Source organism: Haliotis cracherodii, unplaced genomic scaffold (assembly GCF_022045235.1).
Source record: "Haliotis cracherodii isolate W230 unplaced genomic scaffold, xgHalCrac1.p SCAF_14, whole genome shotgun sequence".
Lineage (NCBI taxonomy): Eukaryota > Metazoa > Mollusca > Gastropoda > Lepetellida > Haliotidae > Haliotis > Haliotis cracherodii.
The window spans coordinates 22,689,126-22,711,400 of NW_027266269.1; the positions used below are offsets into that span (position 1 = coordinate 22,689,126).

At 43.5% G+C, this 22,275-nt stretch overlaps 2 non-coding genes across 2 annotated transcripts; both read right to left on the minus strand.

Annotated features, from left to right (window-relative positions):
• Window positions 1-12,043: 12,043 nt before the first annotated feature.
• On the minus strand, window positions 12,044-12,115 carry Trnag-ucc (transfer RNA glycine (anticodon UCC)). The gene has a single exon. It is a non-coding gene; the product is annotated as a tRNA-Gly (tRNA).
• A 2,596-nt stretch (window positions 12,116-14,711) lies between these two features.
• Window positions 14,712-14,783, minus strand: Trnag-ucc (transfer RNA glycine (anticodon UCC)). The gene has a single exon. It is a non-coding gene; the product is annotated as a tRNA-Gly (tRNA).
• Between the last annotated feature and the right edge of the window lie 7,492 nt (window positions 14,784-22,275).

Consider the following 22,275-nt stretch of genomic DNA (forward strand, 5'->3'; position numbering starts at 1 on the left):
ATATTGTTTATCGTTAAGTGACGTAGAGCATTTTTCTCTTTCATGTTAAATAATATGTTCATTCAATCAATCAATCAATCAATCAATCAATCATTTTCTAGCATGATTTTCACTATCATACTTTGAAATCCATTGTCACTGAAAGTAAATCCGACATTGAGTGTTAATACATGAGAAAAAAAAATATAGACTTTATATTTGGATATATACGGTGTTTCATCACTAAGTACGTGATAAAAGTGTTATTTGAAAATGTATACCTGTTGAAATGAAAGATACATACACACGCACACATAAACACTGATATACAAACACTCATGTACATATACGCACATACACGCACACGCAAGCACGCACACACGCGAACACCTACATATCCACGCGGTGGATCCCAATATTCACGTGAGCATGTTATGACAATATTCTGTCAATATCATGGCAGGATAATCAGGTATAGACTCTACACTTTGTTCCCACGAGGGTATGGCACCGTCTTCCCCATGACGGACGAACGCTGCCACACTGTCCCTTGTGTGTTGCCCACAGTTCACTTTGGATGATGATGATGATGATGATGATGATAATAATAATAATATATGGCGCCAAACCAGCTCGTGTAGTCATGGCACTTACATTATTACCCCAGTCAAAGGATCAGTGAGCACCCGATTTTCATTCTCAGCTCCATGAGGAGTACACAACCCAATTGTTCTTATAAGAAGCTTTGTTATTTGTCAAAGAATCGTATTACATGTGCATTAAGTGCATGGATGTCAACGTTACGTTCACGTGAACCTTTCACGTGAGTAGTTTTACCAGTATTCTGACAATGCTGTGCACGTGCTTATAATGGGTTCTTATGTACCGCTCAGTACTTTGGTTGGCCAGTATTCTGTCAGTACTTTGGTTGACCAGTATTCTGTCAGTACTTTGGTTGACCAGTATTCTGTCAGTACTTTGGTTGGCCAGTATTCGGTCAGTACTTTGGTTGACCAGTATTCTGTCAGTACTTTGGTTGGTCAGTATTCTGTCAGTACTTTGGCTGACCAGTATTCTGTCAATACTTTGGTTGACCAATATTCTGTCAGTACTTTGGCTGACCAGTATTCTGTTAGTACTTGTTGGCCAGTATTCTGTCAGTACTTTAGTTCACCAGTATTCAGTCAGTACTTTGGTTGACCAGTATTCTGCAAGTATTTTGATTGACGCACCACGTCAGCAACTTGACCAGTATTCAGTCAGTATACGCAACACTTCAACATCTTGACCAGTTTTCAGTCAGTATACGCACCACGTCAACAACTTGACCAGTTTTCAGTCAGTATACGCACCACGTCAACATCTTGACCAGTTTTCAGTCAGTATACGCAACACGTCAACAACGTGACCAGTTTTCAGTCAGTATACGCACCACGTCAACAACGTGACCAGTTTCCAGTCAGTATACGCAACACGTCAATTTGACGGCAGCTGTTTCAAGACTGGCAATGTCTTTCTCTTAAACAGAGGGGGCGGTCGGGTAGCCTCATGGTTAAAGCGTTCGCTCGTCACGCCGAAGACCAGAGTTCGATTCCCGACATGGGTACAATGTGTGAAGCCCATTTCTGGTGTCCCCCGCCGTGATATTGCTGGAACATTGCTAAAAGCGGCGTAAAATCAAATTCCATCACTCTAAAAACAGAGCCGTACAATTGTGCCTTCTTAACAGCAGAATATTTTAGTACGCCCAGTATGTCCATCGAACAATTCTGTTTTTTGTAAATCCATACGAATTATTTTCCTGAAGAAAATTCGAACAAATAATACTAACAGCATGTTACGTGGCTTGAGTTCAGTGACTATACCAGCTTAGCAATAACTGTCTACCCTAATTTCATGGAAACACTGTCTCAGTTTCCACACAGGGCACTAATCACAGAGTCTCGACTAAGACAGGAAATGGTCACAAGGTTGAGTGAATATTGCTTTACACCGCATTAGCAATTGCGCCGTTATATTTTCGGCTCATCGGTCTAAGAAGCTTTTCCTTAAAGAGGCTTAGTCAAATTGCCCTAGCAAGTCGGAGTCGGGTCCTTAAAGCGACATTCGTCACCTGCTAACTCACGTTTTATGATCTCAATCAATCTAACGATTAACGAGTGCTCTCATTAGACAAGGACAATATCTCGGTTTTACGGACAATATCTCGGTTTTACAGAGACCCTTGTTACGTCACAACCCTAACTGAAAACTGTCAGTAGACTGTAAACCCAATCCTCCTCCAGAGCTACAGATAAGCTGCGTATTTGCGTAAAATACTCCCCAAAAATATTCAAAACCCAATTACTTTCCATTACCTTGCGTACAAAAAACGCGTGCATTAAAGGAAAAACTCAAATGTATAAAAACAGCACGCGTATATACCCAATAAAGCTTTTTCAGCATGCGTACAACGGAGCTAATTTCCGAAACACAGTTATGAGCTAATTTAATTTCTAAGTCAAGCCTATATATTTAGAACAATTATATACAAATAAAACATTATTTCATTTTTTTTTTAATCTTAAAATGTTCACTAATTTTGGGAAAAACCCAATCGAGTGATGAATGGATGAGTGAAATAACATTGGTTACCCAAAGAAAAATGTTATAACCCTTTTAAAATAGAAGCCCTAGAGTAAATATTCAATTGTTCAAAAAGTTATCTGGAGCTCTGTCCTTTAAAGACGAGCTGGACGCCATGTAAAATACAGGACCAGCCTAATTAAATGAGTCTACGCAGACATTATTTAATCAGCGAGATCCTGTTTGATAAACCAATCAAATCTACGTTATACCGTAGGCCTAACGTCAATGGAAAGCCGACTGTAGCGATTAAAGAGCGGCCTCATAACGTAGAGATTATGTCTCAGCATAATACAACGCCTTCATTACGTCACGACCTAAACTGAAAACGGTTTTCCGATAATTGATCCTAGTCGCCCTTTTCGATAAGTTTGTTTTTGTTCTTGAAGTTTCACATTCAGCAATATTTTGACAAGGTGGCGGCGGTCTGTATATTATCAAGTCTGGGCCAGATAATCTCGTGATTGCTCTAATAAGAATCGTACCACGTGACTGGGATATGATAACATGCAACCAACGAAGTCGTGGGCCTGACCACCCAGTCCATTAGTGACCTCTTATAAAAAGCAAAAGTTGTTGGGTACCTACAATCTTATCTGAAACCCCCACGAGATTTAAGATAATAGACTGATCTAAAATATTATGTGCGTGCGTGTTGAGACAATATGTTTGTCAAATATATACATGATATGTATATTATTCACAGAAAAGAGGGACCAAACATTTTGGGGATATTTACGTCATATTTCAGAATGTACATGAGGCAAGTCCTGTGAAAGATGTACACTGTCGGGTAAAAGAAAGAAAACTTGTTTGTTTGTTTGTTTGACGCACTCAGCAATATTCCAGCAATATGACGGCGGTTTGTAAATAATCGAGTCTGGACCAGACACACCAGTGATTGACATCATGAGCATCGAACCACGCAGCTGGAACACGATTCCAAGTAAGCAATAATGACCAACCGATCTCGTTAGTCGCCTCTTACGACAAGCATAGTCGCTTTTTTACAACAAGAATGGGCCTGCCCATTCCCCGGATCTTCACGGGTAAAAAGAAAGAAAAGAATACTGGATGTGGTCAAAGATTACAAATGTTATCCAAACGTTACTAGGCTGAAAACAGTCGCAAAACACTGCAAACGTAAGGTCCAAAAACACAACTATGATACCCGTATCAAATACATCACCATCGAATAACCAATTTTCTTGTTTGTTTCATTTTAACCAACATCAAACAAGGTGTATTCTTTCTTTTACCCGGCAGTTTATATTCGAAGAAATAGCGGAGAATCTTTTTCAGGATCTTCGGGACCAGATTGGGTTTTTTCTCGAAAATATCGTGACAGCCATATTGAATTAGGCCATGCAAACACTATCTAATCAGCGACCTCACGATTGATGAACCAATCACATCTAAAATATTCGGTGAGCCTAATGTCAATAACAGTGTCTCCTATGTTCGCACTAATTAAGGCAACAGGTTTTATTTTGGGGCTTCGTTTAGCCCAAAGGTTAAAGAAGGATTCTAATTTAATTTTCGCGGTAGTTCAGACAACTCCGAAAACTATGGCGCATGCGCATTAACTGCTGGGTCCAAGCCACTGAGCCTTATTTGTTATTTCAAAGTATAGTGTGACGTGATCTTCATAAGATTAGTATATAGACATTAAGCATCTTTACGTGGACATTACATCTATACCATTGCTCATCAAATAACTGAAACAGGGTCTGTGTTGCTTACAAATAGCATGGATTTACGACGCGCGCTTCCCGTGCGCACCTCTATATCCCTTCCAGGTCAAACCAGAGACGGGCGGTCGGGTAGCCTAGTGGTTAAAGCGTTCGCTCGTCACGCCGAAGACCCGGGTTTGATTCCCGACATGAGTGAATGCGTGAAGCCTATTACTGGTGTCCCCCGCTGTGATATTGCTGGAATATTGCTAAAAGCGGCGTAAAACGTCACTCACTCACTCAAACCAGAGACCATGACATCCAAAATGTATTTTATGGCCTCTTGTCAAACTAAGACCAAGAGTACCCGGATGCAGTGTGTATCAGTACTGGGTGGATATATTGCTAGTGGTCAGAGCCTCAGTTAACAACATAACCGACGTTAAATCGGATTAAATAGGCCTATCATTTAAAAGGGACGTGAATATTTGTTTTGGTTTGAGGAAGTGAGTGAGTTTGATTTTACACCGCTTTTAGCAATATTCCAGCAATATCACGGCCGTGAACACCAGAAATGGGCTTCACACATTGTACCCATGTCGGGAATCAAACCCGGATCTTCAGCGTGACGAGCGAACGCTTTAACCCCTTGGCTACCCGACCGCCCCGTTTGATGAAGTGCAACATAGGGATGAGTAATTGTTGATGCAACCAAACGTTCATACGAAAGTTTATATTTGTCTGAGATAAGTATATTGATATGCGTACATACGAAATACATAAATAGTTAAATATTCCTAACTGTAAATTATTACACTCAACATGTTTATGTCTGTCGGCAACACGCTCTGTCCTAGACTGGTTTTCCTGCCCTAGAGCGCTTGCGCTCCTCGCTTGCATCTGCTAGGATGCGAAGGGCAGGTTACCAGTCGGGCTCCATCCGACCAATTTCCCAATACAGCATTTTGCTGCGGTGACCCATTTCCACGAAGTGGGTCTCTCTGTCGAGAGGGGCGGGGACAGCCCAATATAGCATATCGCTATGCAGGGAACGTTGGCCCAGTTTCCGTGCAGCGAGATATTAGCACTTTCGGATTTGTTCCGGTCGGAACAGATGTAAATGCTCCAATGTTCGAAAGATTTTCGTTAACACATTTGAAAAAATAACAAAATTTGAAAAGGCTGTTGTTTTTATATATCTGTGTTACCATGGTTACATATACATGTCAAGAAAATTCAGTATTCACACTTAGATTGTACTTCAGGTGCTCTGTCGTAATTTACTTGACGTAAACACGGCCATTTCGTGGAATTTTCCAGCATCATCACTTCCAGTCTCGGATGTATTTTGGGCGCTGTGTTTTATCCGTTTCTGTCCTTATGACATTTTTTCAAATTTTCCTTTTCCCTTAATCAACCGGTATTTGTTTCATGCTTTCTTTCGTCATGATATTCTTTTGTTTTTTTTCATTTAGATTATGTTTGAGCGAACGTACTGATCTTGTTTCATTTTTTCATTCATGTTACACATTGACAATGTACAGGAACATCGCTCATAAACACGCCCAAACATTCAACCGGAAATTTCACTACAGGGTCGGAACATTTTCACTGCATCTTTTTAATTTAATCCTGGTATTTTTTACAAGTAGGAACTAAAACATGCTTACAACCCTACTCCCTGAGCAATTAGAAGAATTTAACCGCTTGATCTGTATACATAAAAAGGTTCACACACAACACAGGTTTTGAACTTCTTGAATCTAACCATGACTCCCAATTGGCCGGAGCGTTGACCTCATTTTGAATATGAATATTGTCTGTTGTCGACGGAAGGAAAGCAGGTGCCCCGTCGGTCTTTTGATAATTTTATTGATCAATTCACAACGTGTTCTGTTCACATGTACCAATGGACAATCGACATAATGGCATACACTTTGTTATAGTCAGTGAACGGATGGCTGGCCACGTTATGGTCAATGACAAGCAAGACGTAGGCTGGTCGGGTCTTCTGGATTCGCCACCAGCTATTGTTTAGGTGTGTGCAGTCAGGCGGACTGATTGGTAGAACGATAGAGGAGGCAGGGGGCACAAACTTGTCTTGTTATCTGGAGCAAGTCAATTGAATTTGTAACAGACTTGTATTTCATTACATACATACGTACGTACGTAGACGCATAAACAAACCAAAACATTGTGAACCGGAACTTTTCACTACAGGGTCGGAACATTTTTACTGCAACTTTTTTTTATCAAACTTTTTAACATAAACAATTAAACCGCTATTGAAGATGAGTGTTGATGTTATGAGTTATGCTGTTGCCTCTTGCATTTGTTGTGTACAATTGATCAAAGAAGCTGTCGTCCGTTGTTTTAGAAATAAACGACGAGTGGAAGTTGTTTATCGTACAATAAAACACTGCAGGGAGTATAAACCATGAGGGGCGAAAAACAACAACCACGAGTCGTTTAGGTCGTACAGCCTGGATGATGATAAGCTTTAAGAATATTTACCCATACTTTAATAATGATGACTCCCTGATGACTTCATTTTATGAATAGGTAGGTTAAGTTTGGAAGGTTAGGTAGGTTAAGTTTGGAAGGTTAGGTAGGTTAAGTTTGGTATTTTCCGCATATTCTCACAATTGTCACGGCGATCATCTGTACATTACGGCCATTGCGGTCATCTACGTTGTGTCTATGGCGAACAACTTACCGTATTTCCTCTATTAGAAGCCCGGGATTCTATTTATTTCGGACAAGCCTTTGACCCGGCGTCAATTAGAGGCCCGGCGTCTATTGGAGGCCCGGCTTCTATTAATACCCCCATTTCACTATGACCACGAATGTCCCGAATCGTCACGAAATGGAAATATTTTGTGTTCGTAGATATCCGTAGATATATCTCAATCAATTCTCGAGGTCTGTCTATGAGAGGACCGGCTTCTATTTTTCACACTGAACAATTGACCCGGCTTCTATTAGAGGCCGGCGTCTTTTAGAGTCCCGGCGTCTAATAGAGGAAATACGGTACTAGATACTTCCCTCTAAAAATAATGTTGCGAGCGAATGTTCAAATCTCCAGAAATGACGTCATGATACAACAATGGTTTATCGTCAAATAAACCGCCCTTCGTTCTAAATTATTCTTTGCAATTTATCGCTTTGCAATCTTATATCATTGGACAAAGTACAGTCGGCGCCTTTGATCGTTCAACGAAGCATCTTAGAATTTCATATATGGCATGTTTATGTCATACGTACATGCTTTATTGATCGCTGTACACATCTTGTGAAATAATTAATATCGTATAAATTTGCAGTACAATAAAAAAAAGTTATAAGTTAGACACATGTCTTTCCCGTTGACAAAATTCATAGTCCCACAAAGTCTAATACAAGATTGGGATCTTCAGTCCAGTTCGCAGCTCTCTTCTCCTGGTCTAGTTGATCATTTTGGGTCTCAAAGTTCATCTTTATTTGTGGTTGTCTCCCTCCAAATATCAACTTGCTCATATGGAGTTGGCTGTGACTTTGTGCCTGTTCCTGTTTATAAATTTGAAGATGAGTTGAGTAGTTGAGGTGAAGTGAGGTTGCACGTAAAAACGCTCGCGTGCGTGCGCGTGTGCGTGCGTGCGTGCGTGCGTGCGTGTGTGTGTGTGTGTGCGTGCGTGCGTGCGTGTGTGTGTGTGATAATGCCGATTTTACAGTACTGGCCCACTGTTTAACATGAATACCCCACTCAAACACAGTATCTCCGAGCCGACCAGTCCTTGTTTTAGCCCCTTAATGCCGAACGCCAGGCAGGGAAACAACACGTATAATCTTTAAACGTTGGGTAAGGCACGGGCTCGTCGACCTAAACGATTTACTGCCAGATCTGTCCCAAATCGGGTCGAAATGGCTTGGCGGAAATGAAACAGACACTGGAATACATCACCAGCAGTTTTTTTTCGCGGCAGCCTCAAAGTCGGTGATGACCAGGGTGGGCTTTAGGTGTAGTTCAGATCTACTGTTTCTGCTTAAGGATGGTCACGAATCTGTGGTATTGCTTCTTGTCTGGCAACAGTGCATAGACGAGGGGAAATGTTGTCAAGCACGGCATGAATGATGTACAGTTAACAGAACAGGTCAAGGTCAAATGTCGAAGGTAACATCTCTGATGTCTATGTAAGTTAGGTTAGATGTTGTAGGTTTGTGGATGTCCTATCACTCGACACATGAAATATCCTCTATTTTACACATAATAATCAGAATAATAATGTTCTGTATATCAGTTACAATAAACATGGCTGAGTTTAGTTTGTTTCTGGTTTAACACCGCACTCAGCAATATTCCAGCTATATGATAGCGGTCTGTAAATAATGGAGTCTGGACCAGACAATCCAGTGATTGACATCATGAGCATCGATCCATGCAGTTGGGATACGATGACATGCATCAACTTAGTCAGTGAGCCTGACCACCCGATCCTGTTAGTCGCCTCTTACGACAATCATAGTCGCCTTTTACGGCAACAATGGGTTGTTGAAGACCTATACTAACACGGATCTTCACAGCTTTGACGGTCCCTGGTGTGTCGTGTTAGTTTGACGTGCCCTCCTGGATTTTAAAAGCAGGATTCCCGTTGATCTCCTTCAGGGTGGTGGCGACTCGAGAATACACCGGACATTGACACTAAGCCACTTGACACTGCTCTGTCTGTAGAGATCGCCATCTAGTCATACACAGAGGAAGGAAGGCCTAAAGTACCACCTGACCTAAAACGTAATAATGTTTTCGGATATTTTCCACAACTTTTAATATACACGTATCTTGTGATGTAGCTTTGCGCTTCTCATGTCTATCGTAATGTAGGTGAGTGTGGTTATACTTTAAACACTATTTCAGCACTATCACAGAGGGTAACACTAGAACTATGTTGGCGCACTCGAAAAGGAACTTTGTGTAAAATGGATGTGTCCCATGAACAATTTTCCAAGCACATGTAATAAAAACCTCGAAATCACATATCTCGACATTTTGTTATTATTGCACTTATATAAATTTGCAATGCGACACACATGGAGTTGCGTCCCTTAGACGCGACAGGATCCTATGATCGTAGGTTCGAATCCCAGAACCGCCCTGATTTTGTTTCTAGGTTTGTCAGCATACGCGTGGTCGTGGTAAACATCTGAGGACTGCACCACTTTGGGTTTTCATTCATCATGAGTGAGTGAGTATGGTTTTACGCCGCTTTTAGCAATATTCCAGCAATATCGCGGCGGGGGACACCACAAATTGGCTTCACACATTGTACCCATGTCAGGAATCGAACCCGGGTCTTCGGCGTGACGAGCGAACGCTCTAACCACTAGGCTACCCGACCGCCCCTCATTCCTCATGAAGCTGACACAACGTGATGTAACAGAAATGCTGTCAAATCCGGCGTTAAACCTAACTCACTCTCAATCACCCACGCATCGGACTTTTCAACTGTGCTCCAATCAAGTTAGGCAGAGTTATCTCCCTTCTACGTATCTTTACTTATATGATATGCAATCTGGATGCACCTCTTCTCAATGCTGCTTGTGTTTCCCTTCATCAATAACCAACATTTAATATTTATAGAATAAAGATATTTAATTTTTTGATTTCTTCAAATTTATTTATATTTATTACTTTTAATACCCCTGGGTATTCGTATCACATTCTCATTCTCAGTCTCCATGGTGATTAAGATGCGATTCCGGATTTAAATAGCAACCTATGTATGTGGTACGAGGCGACTTTTAAAATAGATCGGGTTGACAGACACAGTGACTAGATCGAACCACAACAATCCAGTGACAAACATGAGCTAATGAGGTGTGTCTTCACATAATCAATATTGTTTCAATAGGTATACTTCATGTTTCAGTGACTGCTAATTACTATCCCTATAAATGTTTCATTTATTGCCTTTCAGCAGTTGGCCTCTCCGAGGGAGCCCAAACTCTGCTAATGTTATGAGCAGCTCACACTAAAACGCCACAAACTGCATACTCCTTTTCAATGGGACCCGTGAAGATCCGGGGTAGAATTGTTCTTCAACGACCCACGCTTGCTGTAATAGGCGACTATGCTTGTCGTGAGAGGCGACTAACGGGATCGGGTGGTCAGGCTAGCTGACTTGGTTGATGCATGTCATCGTATCGCAACTGCGTGGATCGATGCTCATGATATCAATCACTGGATTGTCTGGTCCAGATTCGATTATTTACAGACCGCCGTGATATAGCTGGTATATTGCTGAGTGCGGCGTGAAACAACAAACAAACCTATTCAATGGGCAAGTTATGCTTATTAGTTCAAAATTTAAGAGAGTGAGTTTGGTTTAACGCCGCCTTTAACAGTATTCCAGTTATATCGCGGCGTGTCAGCTTAATGTTGGAGGAAAGCCCGAAGTGATGCAGGTCTCAGACGTTTACCACTTCGGTGAAACCCACGAGCACGGGTATGGTGCTGACACACCTAGAAACATAATCGGGGCGAACCGGGATTCGATCCCACAATCATAGGTTTCTGGGGTATCCAAGAGACGCTACTCTGCACAGCGAATCGCGGCACCTTAGACGACTGGGCCACCGTGCCCCTCTAAATTTAAGAAAAGGATAATATACATTTTTGGGCGAGAAAAGATACTTTTTCAAAAGAAAGAGTTTCTTTAAATTCTTTGTAGAACAAACCCTTTGAACTTTCCGTAATAGAGCTGCGCCAACTTGGCAGATATTGATCCCTAAGTATTTTTCTTCCTTTAAAGGTAGCTATTGTGCAGAACATACGGGTTATCAAACAATTCAGTGAGCCTACAATCATTGGGTATTTTTAAAACAAATCCATTCGAGTTTATCAGCATTAGGGGGTCTATAAAGAGAGATAAATGTTTGTTATTTTTGTATTTCCTTATATGTTGCAATTTTATGCGAAAAAAATGCGTATTTATACTCACCGTCAAAAGAAACGTGAACTATTGAAATTTATAGAGAGGTGTGTATGTTAAGAAGATATGTTTCCAATGTGTACCACTTAATTATAAAAACTAACAATCAGTCAAGAGTTACCACAGTGTCTCTATTCTTATCACATATGCTGCACATGATTTCCATACTTTACACGCTAATTCTGCACGAGACAAATGGTGCATGTCGCGTCATGGATCTAATAACCACTGAATATGAGTAATTCTTCATATCTTAACCAACATATATGGTATTCGCTTTTCGTTTGTAGATGAGTATATATCAAAATATACAGTGATTCTATCCAAATTCACCATAGACCGTGAAATTTGGTGTCGAGTAAGAAAGTTATCAACATACCTGTGATGGGGAAGGGTGGTATGTCACTGTGGGTATCTTTCTTTCTTTCTTTCAGACAGCTGTAACATTTTTAAGGAGCGACGTTTGACAAAAAAACAAACAAAGATTCCCTACAGAAATCGCCCGCAATGCCGGGTGTCCGGATTGTCAGGGTTAACGGGGTTTTAATGGAAGTCACTGAAATCGTTTCTTGTTATATTTTGACAGTCCTTGTGAGAAGTTTCACAATCAAGTTTCATGTGTTAAGACTCGGTACAGCGGTAAGCTGGGCCCCGTCTCTTCATATTTCACGTTGACGATGCGCACAGAGAGCCGGGAACCAGTGTCTGTACAAAGGCATCCGTTTAAACCGGACTTTGACTAATACAGACAATAAAATCGTAAAATCGGGGTCAGATATGGAACAGATTTTAACAAAAAGCTGCGTCGGCCGGGAATCGAACCCGGATCGACTGCTTGGAAGGCAACCATGCTAACCTTTACACCACCGACGCTTGATACAAGCCAGGAAGGAGGGAGAGAAATGTTAGACGCGTAGCCTCCGTCGGTACAGTCGTCCCCATCTGGTAAGTCTGCATACATATGAACTTTCGCGATGGAAATCCCATCTGCTCCGAGACATCGATACCGACCTACTATGAGTAGCGGTTGAGCATTCTTGCAACAAAACCAGTTACAAACTGCTGGTCTCCAAGTTCCGCCAGGGTCACCGTCTATATACAGCCATAATCCAAACCTGGTATTTTTTCTTGAACTAAATGTCGTTATTTAACACCATGTATTTATAAGACACCAAAGCCCTTACTGACAAACCACTTCGACATTCATATTTTACTTACATATATATTTGTACGAATAGGAAAATATACATGCAAAAAATCATTCAAATAGTATGTCGCAATGATGTCACAAAAACATTTGGCAATACCAAAAATGGGATTAATTTTGTACATCCGGGAATAAAACCTGGATTTTCGGCCAATCTCATTAAAATCAAATCTTTGTACTCGCTACAAGAGAACTAAGATCTGATTTTAATGAGATTGCTTTGTTTAGCGGTAGCTAGAACTGAGATCTGATTTTAATGAGATTGGATTTTCGGCCTCACTAATACAAACATCTTGAACAACCAGCCGAGTCTTTACTGACTAGTGTTTGAGGTTTTATAGTCTGTCTCACAGACCCTGATACAAATATATATCAAATACAGCCCATGCAAGTCTATAATGTTTGGCAAGTCTAGATTACTGCAGCATCAGGCATGCCAGTGATGGGTGATACACGTGTCGTAGTCTGTCTTACAGACCCTGATACAAATATATATCAAATATAGCCCATGCAAGTCTATAGTGTTTGGCAAGTCTAGATCACTGCAGTATCAGAAAATGAAGAGAGTCACTGGGCTCCTTTTTATTATATTTTCATTAAGATAACTGAACAACTGTTTTTATGTACGATATGTTCATTTCAGAGACTAGATTTTAGTCTACACGTGTCGTAAAATTCAAAGAAGTTATAGCTCTGCAGATTTGTTTAGTCTCTGAAAATGAAGAGAGTCATTATTATATTTTTATTTACGATATGTTCATTTCAGAGACTAGATGTTAGTCTAGAGGTTTTACACAATTTTCAATCATTTTAATCTACAATAGTGGTATTCTGTGGTGGAACAGGCCTCCAGTATTCTATATGTAAGATTGAAGTGCCACATGTATATAGAATACGGGTCAGACTAAACCTCTGGAATTTGAAGTTCTTAAAAAGCTCATGAAATTGTAAACCTTCGCTACTGCCCCAAGACAAAAGATCAAACTTAACCCACCTGTTCGTAAAATCGACTTGTCCGACATTTCCGAGGCCTCCAGTATTCTATATGTATGATGGAAGTGCCACATGTATATAGAATACGGGTCAGACTAAACCTCTGGAATTTGAAGTTCTTGAAATTGAAATTGTATACTTTCGCTACTGCCCCAAGACAAAAGATCAAACTTAACCCACCTGTTCGTAAAATCGACTTGTCCGACATTTCCGAGGCCTCCAGTATTCTATATGTATGATGGAAGTGCCACATGTATATAGAATACGGATCAGACTAAACCTCTGGAATTTGAAGTTCTTGAAATTGAAATTGTATACTTTCGCTACTGCCCCAAGACAAAAGATCAAACTTAACCCACCTGTTCGTAAAATCGACTTGTCCGACATTTCCGAGGCCTCCAGTATTCGATATGTATGATGGAAGTGCCACATGTTTATAGAATACGGGTCAGACTAAACCTCTGGAATTTGAAGTTCTTGAAATTGAAATTGTATACCTTCGCTACTGCCCCAAGACAAAAGATCAAACTTAACCCATCTGTTCGTAAAATCGACTTGTCCGACATTTTCGAGGTCGAATCCGAGGAGCGGATTCAATTTGTGGAGCAGATGACTTTGTCAATGTATCATTGCGTCATACCATTCTGGAGTGACGTCGTGTTTGTCAAGTAAAGTAGTCCATGTAAAGAAAACGAACTACGGAAAATTACTGATGTCTTTTGTTGTTATAATGTTGATATTTGTTTTCAGACTTAAGAAGAGAGAGTTGCTACCGAAAAGTTTGTTTGTTTGTTGTTTAACGCCGCACTCAGCAATATTCCAGTTTTATGACGGCGGTCAGTAAAAATCGAGTCTGGACCAGACAATCCAGTCATTAACATCATGAGCATCGATCCACGCAGTTAGGATCCATGACATGCATCAACCAAGTAAGCGAGCCTGATCACCCGATCCCGTTAGTTGCCCCTTACGTCAAGCATAATGGCCTTTTACGGCAAGTATGGGTTGCTGAAGACCTATTCTACCCCGGATAGTCACGTGGCGCCAGCCTTTGCTGTTCAAATGTCGATAAAGATTTTGAGTTCTGAGATTTGCAGATTGACGCCATGAAAAGTTAACATCAAACATTCAATAACACCCGAAAATCCGAAAACACAAACTATTTATCTTCTAATTATGTTATCGTACGCAAAATTGAGCTCCATCATTTTAGCACAGTTTTAAATGATCATTATTCTGAATGGGATTGAATGTGTATGAACAAAAACCTGCGTCGGCCGGGAATCGAACCCGGATCGACTGCTTGGAAGGCAACCATGCTAACCTTTACACCACCGACGCTTGGTGATAGAGAGGAAGGAGGGAGAGAACTGTTAGACGATAAGTTCGCCGTTATCCCTACAGTTGTCCCCATCGTGTAAGTCCACAGTTTGAGCACGTGACTGTCGTCAAGAACATCCCACGGCTCATTAGCTGTGAAACCGGGATTCTGTCTATGACAGCCGAAGTACGCGGTCTCGCATTCTGAAACGGATACCAGTTCACATTCGGAGCAAGTGCACGAGTCATGGAAGGTCAAGCATGAAAAGGCCACTCCCTGTATCCGAATACTTCGTCAAAGGTGTATTGAAAGCCGTTGTTTTTTTGTTGTGTTGTTGAATTGTTAAAATAGCATTATATTAATGAAGACAGTTTGGTATTTTAATGTAAATCTGCCTAACACGTTCGTAAGAAACACGGAATATCAGTACTTCAGAGGTGAGGTGAAATTGCGTTTAACGTTGCGTCCAAGATTATTGCACTATATAGCGACGTGCATGCACGTGCATGCGTGCGTGTGTGCGCGCGTGTGTGTGGGTGTGTGGCTGCTTGTACTAGACCGGACTGTTGCCGATTTATAGTGCTAGCTCACTGACATACCATGCCGCAGTTAAACATGAATACCCCACTCAGACACAGTATACTGACTCCGAGCCGACCAGTCCTTGCTTTAACCCCTTAATGCCGAGCGCCAGACAGGGTAACAACAAGAACCATCTTTTAACGTCTTTTGGCATGACGTGGCCGGGGATCGAACACCGGACCTTCCGCTCTCCGGGCAGACGCTCTACCACTAGACCACGGAGGCGGTCCAGTACTTCAGATAGGACATCACATCAGCACCACGTGAGAAGCAGTAATACTGTGTGTGTTTGTTTGTTTGTTGTTTAACGCCGCACTCAGCAATATTCCAGCTCTATGGCGGCGGTCTGTGAATAATCGAGTCTGGTCCAGACAATCCTGTGATTTACATCATGAGCATCGATCCACGCAATTGGGATACGATGACATGCTGCAAACCAAGTCAGCTAGCCTGACCACCCAATTCCGGCAGTCGCCTATTACAGCAAGAATGGGTTGCTGAACACCTATATTCTACCCCGGATCTTCACGGGTCGGTTATTGTTGCGATCTATTTAGTGTCTTTTATAATCAAATTTGTCCTTATCTTCGCACAGAGTAGATACTAATGTCGCATTTGCTTTCTCATACCAAAAGGGCAAGATTACATTTTCCTTTTTTTCAAATTAACAACATAACAAACTTTTAAATTGGAATTTGCACCTTATGCTTCTTTGAACAGTATTTCATTCAATCATGTGTCATCTTGGGAGGGGCGGTCGGGTAGCCTAGTAGTTAAAGCGTTCGCTCGTCTCGCCGAAGACCCGGGTTTGATTCCCGACATGGGTACAATGCGTGAAGCCCATTTCTGGTGTGCCCCGCCGTGATATTGCTGGAATATTGCTAAAAGCGGCGTAAAACCATACTCACTCACTCATCTTGGGAGGAAACGCTAAAGTGATGCCTTTATCACTTTAGTGAAACCCACGACCATGGATATGGTTCTGACAAACCCTAGCAGCATAAACAATGTGAATCAGGGATTCGAACCGATGGTCATTTGGGGTTCTGGAAACAAAGGGGACGCAACTCTGCACGGCGAATAACAGCGCCTTAGGCGACCGCCATTGGTACCCGCCTTTATAGAATAAGTGCCCAAATATAACGCCTAACCCAAAGTAAACAATTAGTAAAATTATAACTTTTACAGGTTGATAAAGCACCAACAATGAAATCTCGTTATTAGCCCTGAGGTCACCAAAGGATACAACATTATGAAAGCCTCACGAATGTCACGACATCAGGAGGTACATAAAACAAAGCACAATCTCATTGGCTGACACAATTGACCTGATTTTCACTGTTTGTTCTGATTGGCTGATTTCATCGACCCCGTGGTGTGCCCTTGTCATATTTGCACACAAAACATCCCTTCAACAAGCCTTCGTCAGAATCTAATTACCGATACTAAAATTGCCATTTTGAGTTCGTGAACCGTTTCTGATCAGACGCAAGAGCTGAAACAAACGCCAGATTTTAATTTCCAATTTTAATCTTTTTCATCTGTGTGAGTCACTTGACGGCTCTGATCTTCTCTGTCTCCCAACTAGCGTCTTTTTCAGCAACATTTTGTCTGCCAGTGCCTGTCTTTGTTTTCTATCACTCTCATCACATCCTTTAGATTTTTAGCCGATTTTTATTTTTATTTAATTTTTTTAAAATGAGTACTTTTTAAGCTATATCGCACGTGCAGTTCAAAGTTTATTTTAATTTGTTTTTTTTTTAAAGTGTGTTTTATGCCTGAGGCATATTGTTACAGCGTCTGAATCATGAAGTGGAAATGACAAATTAACTCTCCTCATATTTCAACGCACAGGATGAAAACTGTTTTTTGTTTAACGTAATGGGTTTGCCACGTTTCATCCTTGTGATAACAATTGATTTGAGAATTTCATGAACGGCTTAGTTACATAACACGATATCCTTATTTGTATGGAAATGCATGTTAATGTGGGTGAATATTTTGCAAACTTTGTTCGCCACAAATAATATTTGTAAATAGTTTAGATTAGCAATATGCGATGGTATATTACACCTTATAACACTTGACTTATATGGTGTATCTTCTTCACGTGTTCTTTCTGTAGTGCCGGCCTACCGTCATTGCACTGTACTCGTATCCCACCTGTCACCAGGTAGTTTGGTCCTACCTTTGCCTCTAGGTCTGTCTACCTTTGCCTGTAGGCCTGTCTACCCTTGCCTCTAGTTCTGTCTACCCTTGCCTCTAGGTCTGTCTACCTTTGCCTCAAGGTCTGTCTACCTTTGCCTGTAGGCCTGTCTACCCTTGCCTCTAGGCCTGTCTACCCTTGTCTCTAGGCCTGTCTACCCTTGCCTGTAGGCCTGTCTACCCTTGCCTCTAGGCCTGTCTACCCTTGCCTCTAGGTCTGTCTACCCTTGCCTCTAGGCCTGTCTACCCTTGCCTCAAGGTCTGTCTACCCTTGCCTGTAGGCCTGTCTACCCTTGCCTCTAGGCCTGTCTACCCTTGCCTCAAGGTCTGTCTACCCTTGCCTCTAGGTCTGTCTACCCTTGCCTCAAGGTCTGTCTACCTTTGCCTGTAGGCCTGTCTACCCTTGCCTCTAGGCCTGTCTACCCTTGCCTCAAGGTCTGTCTACCCTTGCCTCAAGTTCTCTCTATCCTTGCCTCTAGGCCTGTCTACCCTTGCCTCTAGGTCTGTCCTACCCTTGCCTCTTGGTCTGACTACCCTTGCTTCTAGGCCTGTCTACCCTTGCCTCTAGTCCTGTCTACCCTTGCCTCTAGTCCTGTCTACCCTTGCCTCTAGGTCTGTCTACCCTTGCCTCTAGTCCTGTCTACCCTTGCCTCTAGGCCTGTCTACCCTTGCCTCTAGTCCTGTCTACCCTTGCCTCTAGGTCTGTCTACCCTTGCCTATAGGTCTGTCTACCCTTGCTTCTAGGTCTGTCTACCTTTGCCTCTAGTCCTGTCTACCCTTGCCTCTAGGTCTGTCTACCCTTGCCTCTAGGTCTGTCCTACCCTTGCCTCTAGGTCTGTCTACCCTTGCCTCTAGGTCTGTCTACCCTTGCCTCTAGGTCTGTCTACCCTTGCCTCTAGGCCTGTCTACCCTTGCCTCTAGGTCTGTCTACCCTTGCCTCTAGGTCTGTCCTACCCTTGCCTCTAGGTCTGTCTACCCTTGCCTCTAGGTCTGTCCTACCCTTGCCTCTAGGTCTGTCTACCCTTGCCTCTAGGTCTGTCTACCCTTGCCTCTAGGTCTGTCTACCCTTGCCTCTAGGTCTGTCTACCCTTGCCTCTAGGCCTGTCTACCCTTGCCTCTAGGTCTGTCCTACCCTTGCCTCTAGGTCTGTCCTACCCTTGCCTCTAGGCCTGTCTACCCTTGCCTCTAGTTCTGTCTACCCTTGCCTCTAGGCCTGTCTACCCTTGCCTCTAGTTCTGTCTACCCTTGCCTCTAGTTCTGTCTACCCTTGCCTCTAGTTCTGTCTACCCTTGCCTCTAGGCCTGTCTACCCTTGCCTCTAGGCCTGTCTACCCTTGCCTCTAGTTCTGTCTACCCTTGCCTCTAGGCCTGTCTACCCTTGCCTCTAGGCCTGTCTACCCTTGCCTCTAGTTCTGTCTACCTTTGCCTCTAGGCCTGTCTACCCTTGCCTCTAGGCCTGTCTACCCTTGCCTCTAGTCCTGTCTACCCTTGCCTCTAGTCCTGTCTACCTTTGCCTCTAGGCCTGTCTACCCTTGCCTCTAGGCCTGTCTACCCTTGCCTCTTGGTCTGACTACCCTTGTCTCTAGGCCTGTCTACCCTTGCCTCTAGGTCTGTCTACCCTTGCCTCTAGATCTGACTACCCTTGCCTCTAGGCCTGTCTACCCTTGCCTCTAGGCCTGTCTACCCTTGCCTCTAGTTCTGTCTACCCTTGCCTCAAGGTCTGTCTACCCTTGCCTCTAGTTCTGTCCTACCCTTGCCTCTAGGCCTGTCTACACTTGCTTCTAGGTCTGTCTACCCTTGCCTCAAGGTCTGTCTACCCTTGCCTCTAGGTCTGTCTACCCTTGCCTCTAGGTCTGTCTACACTTGCCTCTAGGCCTGTCTTCACTTGCCTCTAGGCCTGTCTATCCTTACCTCTTGGTCTGTCTACCCTTGCCTCAAGGTCTGTCTATCCTTGCCTCTAGGCCTGTCTACCCTTGCCTCTAGGCCTGTCTACCCTTGCCTCTAGGCCTGTCCTACCCTTGCCTCCAGGCCTGTCTACCCTTGCCTCTAGGCCTGTCTACCCTTGCCTCTAGGTCTGTCTACCCTTGCCTCTAGGTCTGTCTACCCTTGCCTATAGGTCTGTCTACCCTTGCCTCTAGGTCTGTTTACCCTTGCCTATAGGTCTGTCCACCCTTGCCTCTAGGTCTGTCTACCCTTGCCTCTAGGTCTGTCTACCCTTGCCTCTAGGTCTGTCTACCCTTGCCTCTAGGCCTGTCTACCCTTGCCTCTAGGCCTGTCCTACCCTTGCCTCTTGGAATGTCTACCCTTGCTTCTAGGTCTGTCCTACCCTTGCCTCTAGGTCTGTCTACCCTTGCCTCTAGGTCTGTCTACCCTTGCCTCTAGGCCTGTCTACCCTTGCCTCTAGGCCTGTCCACCCTTGCCTCTAGGTCTGTCCACCCTTGCCTCTAGGTCTGTCTACCCTTGCCTCTAGGTCTGTTTACCCTTGCCTATAGGTCTGTCCACCCTTGCCTCTAGGTCTGTCTACCCTTGCCTCTAGGTCTGTCTACCCTTGCCTCTAGGTCTGTCTACCCTTGCCTCTAGGTCTGTCTACCCTTGCCTCTAGGCCTGTCTACCCTTGCCTCTAGGCCTGTCCTACCCTTGCCTCTTGGAATGTCTACCCTTGCTTCTAGGTCTGTCCTACCCTTGCCTCTAGGTCTGTCTACCCTTGCCTCTAGGTCTGTCTACCCTTGCCTCTAGGTCTGTCTACCCTTGCCTCTAGGTCTGTCTACCCTTGCCTCTAGGTCTGTCCACCCTTGCCTCTAGGCCTGTCTACCCTTGCCTCTAGGTCTGTCCACCCTTGCCTCTAGGTCTGTCCACCCTTGCCTCTAGGTCTGTCTACCCTTGCCTCTAGGTCTGTTTACCCTTGCCTATAGGTCTGTCCACCCTTGCCTCTAGGTCTGTCTACCCTTGCCTCTAGGTCTGTCTACCCTTGCCTCTAGGTCTGTCTACCCTTGCCTCTAGGCCTGTCTACCCTTGCCTCTAGGCCTGTCCTACCCTTGCCTCTTGGAATGTCTACCCTTGCTTCTAGGTCTGTCCTACCCTTGCCTCTAGGTCTGTCTACCCTTGCCTCTAGGTCTGTCTACCCTTGCCTCTAGGTCTGTCTACCCTTGCCTCTAGGCCTGTCTACCCTTGCCTCTAGGTCTGTCCACCCTTGCCTCTAGGTCTGTCTACCCTTGCCTCTAGGTCTGTCCACCCTTGCCTCTAGGTCTGTCCACCCTTGCCTCTAGGTCTGTCCTACCCTTGCCTCTAGGCCTGTCTACCCTTGCCTCTAGGTCTGTCTACCCTTGCCTCTAGGTCTGTCTACCCTTGCCTCCAGGTCTGTCTACCCTTGCTTCTAGGTCTGTCTACCCTTGCTTCTAGGCCTGTCTACCCTTGCCTCCAGGTCTGTCTACCCTTGCCTCTAGGTCTGTCTACCCTTGCCTCTAGGTCTGTCCTACCCTTGCCTCTAGGTCTGTCTACCCTTGCCTCTAGGTCTGTCCACCCTTGCCTCTAGGCCTGTCTACCCTTGCCTCTAAGGCCTGTCTACCCTTGCCTATAGGTCTGTCTACCCTTGCCTCCAGGCCTGTCTACCCTTGCCTTTAGGCCTGTCTACCCTTCTTGTGCCTTGACATCACTGTTAATCACAATTCCCTCGGAATTTGCATATCCTCGAGTATCCAGTGTATCATAGCTCCTTTACCGATTAATACATATTTATAATAAAAGAGCGGGTATATAATACGACGGATAATCGGTATGCGTTTTGGGGTAGCGGGATCCCAGTCACCACCTGCTGAGAAGATTTATTCATATGACTCATGCTGGCTTTAACACTGAACACGATCTGAAAGCAGAATCCATGTCTTTGAAAATGTGTTTAGAAGGACTAAATTAAGTCAGATTTAAAACATCTGTTCAAATTATGCCAAAATCAGGACAGTGTCTTTCAAGTGATCTCTAACCAACACGTGTTGCAAACACGTGAAAAACATGTCAGCATCGTCTTGAAGGCTTTTTACGCTGATCAGAGATTCAATTATCTGTCTCTACAAGTAGTTAATAAATCGAGGGGGTTGTCCCGGAAAAGGTTGATAATAAATGTGGGTGAATGTAGTTTGGGACTGCTTTAAACCGTTGTACATCACTGTTTGTGAGTAAATGTGTTTGTTTGTTTGCTGTTTCACGACGCAGGTGGCAATAGTCCTGCTATATTGGTCTGCTACAGTGGTCTGTAAATGATCAGACAATTCAGTGATTGATATTGTAGTTGAGTTTGAGTTGAGTTGAGTTGAGTTGAGTTGAGTTGAGTTGAGTTGAGTTGAGTTGAGTTGCGTTGCGTTGCGTTGCGTTGCGTTGCGTTGCGTTGCGTCGCGTCGCGTTGAGGTGAGGTGAGGTGAGGTGAGGTGAGGTGAGGTGAGGTTGGCGTGTGTGTGGCTATTTGTACTTGTCCGGACTTATGTTGGGTATAGAGCAGCTCATGCTTATCTCCTTTTCGCGAACACCTGGTGTCATCACTGATTTTCGTTCCATGCATGGTTTAATTAGGGTGAATGCTGCATTGTGAGAGAGTCCAATGTCACTTGTGGTCTGCCAGATACCTGCAGGGTTATCCCCATCCACTCTGCAGAGTTACCAGCCCTTACTAGTTTAAAGCCAAGCTCCTCACAGCGATAGTACGTTCCCGGAGCTCTCTATACTATCGCTGCCA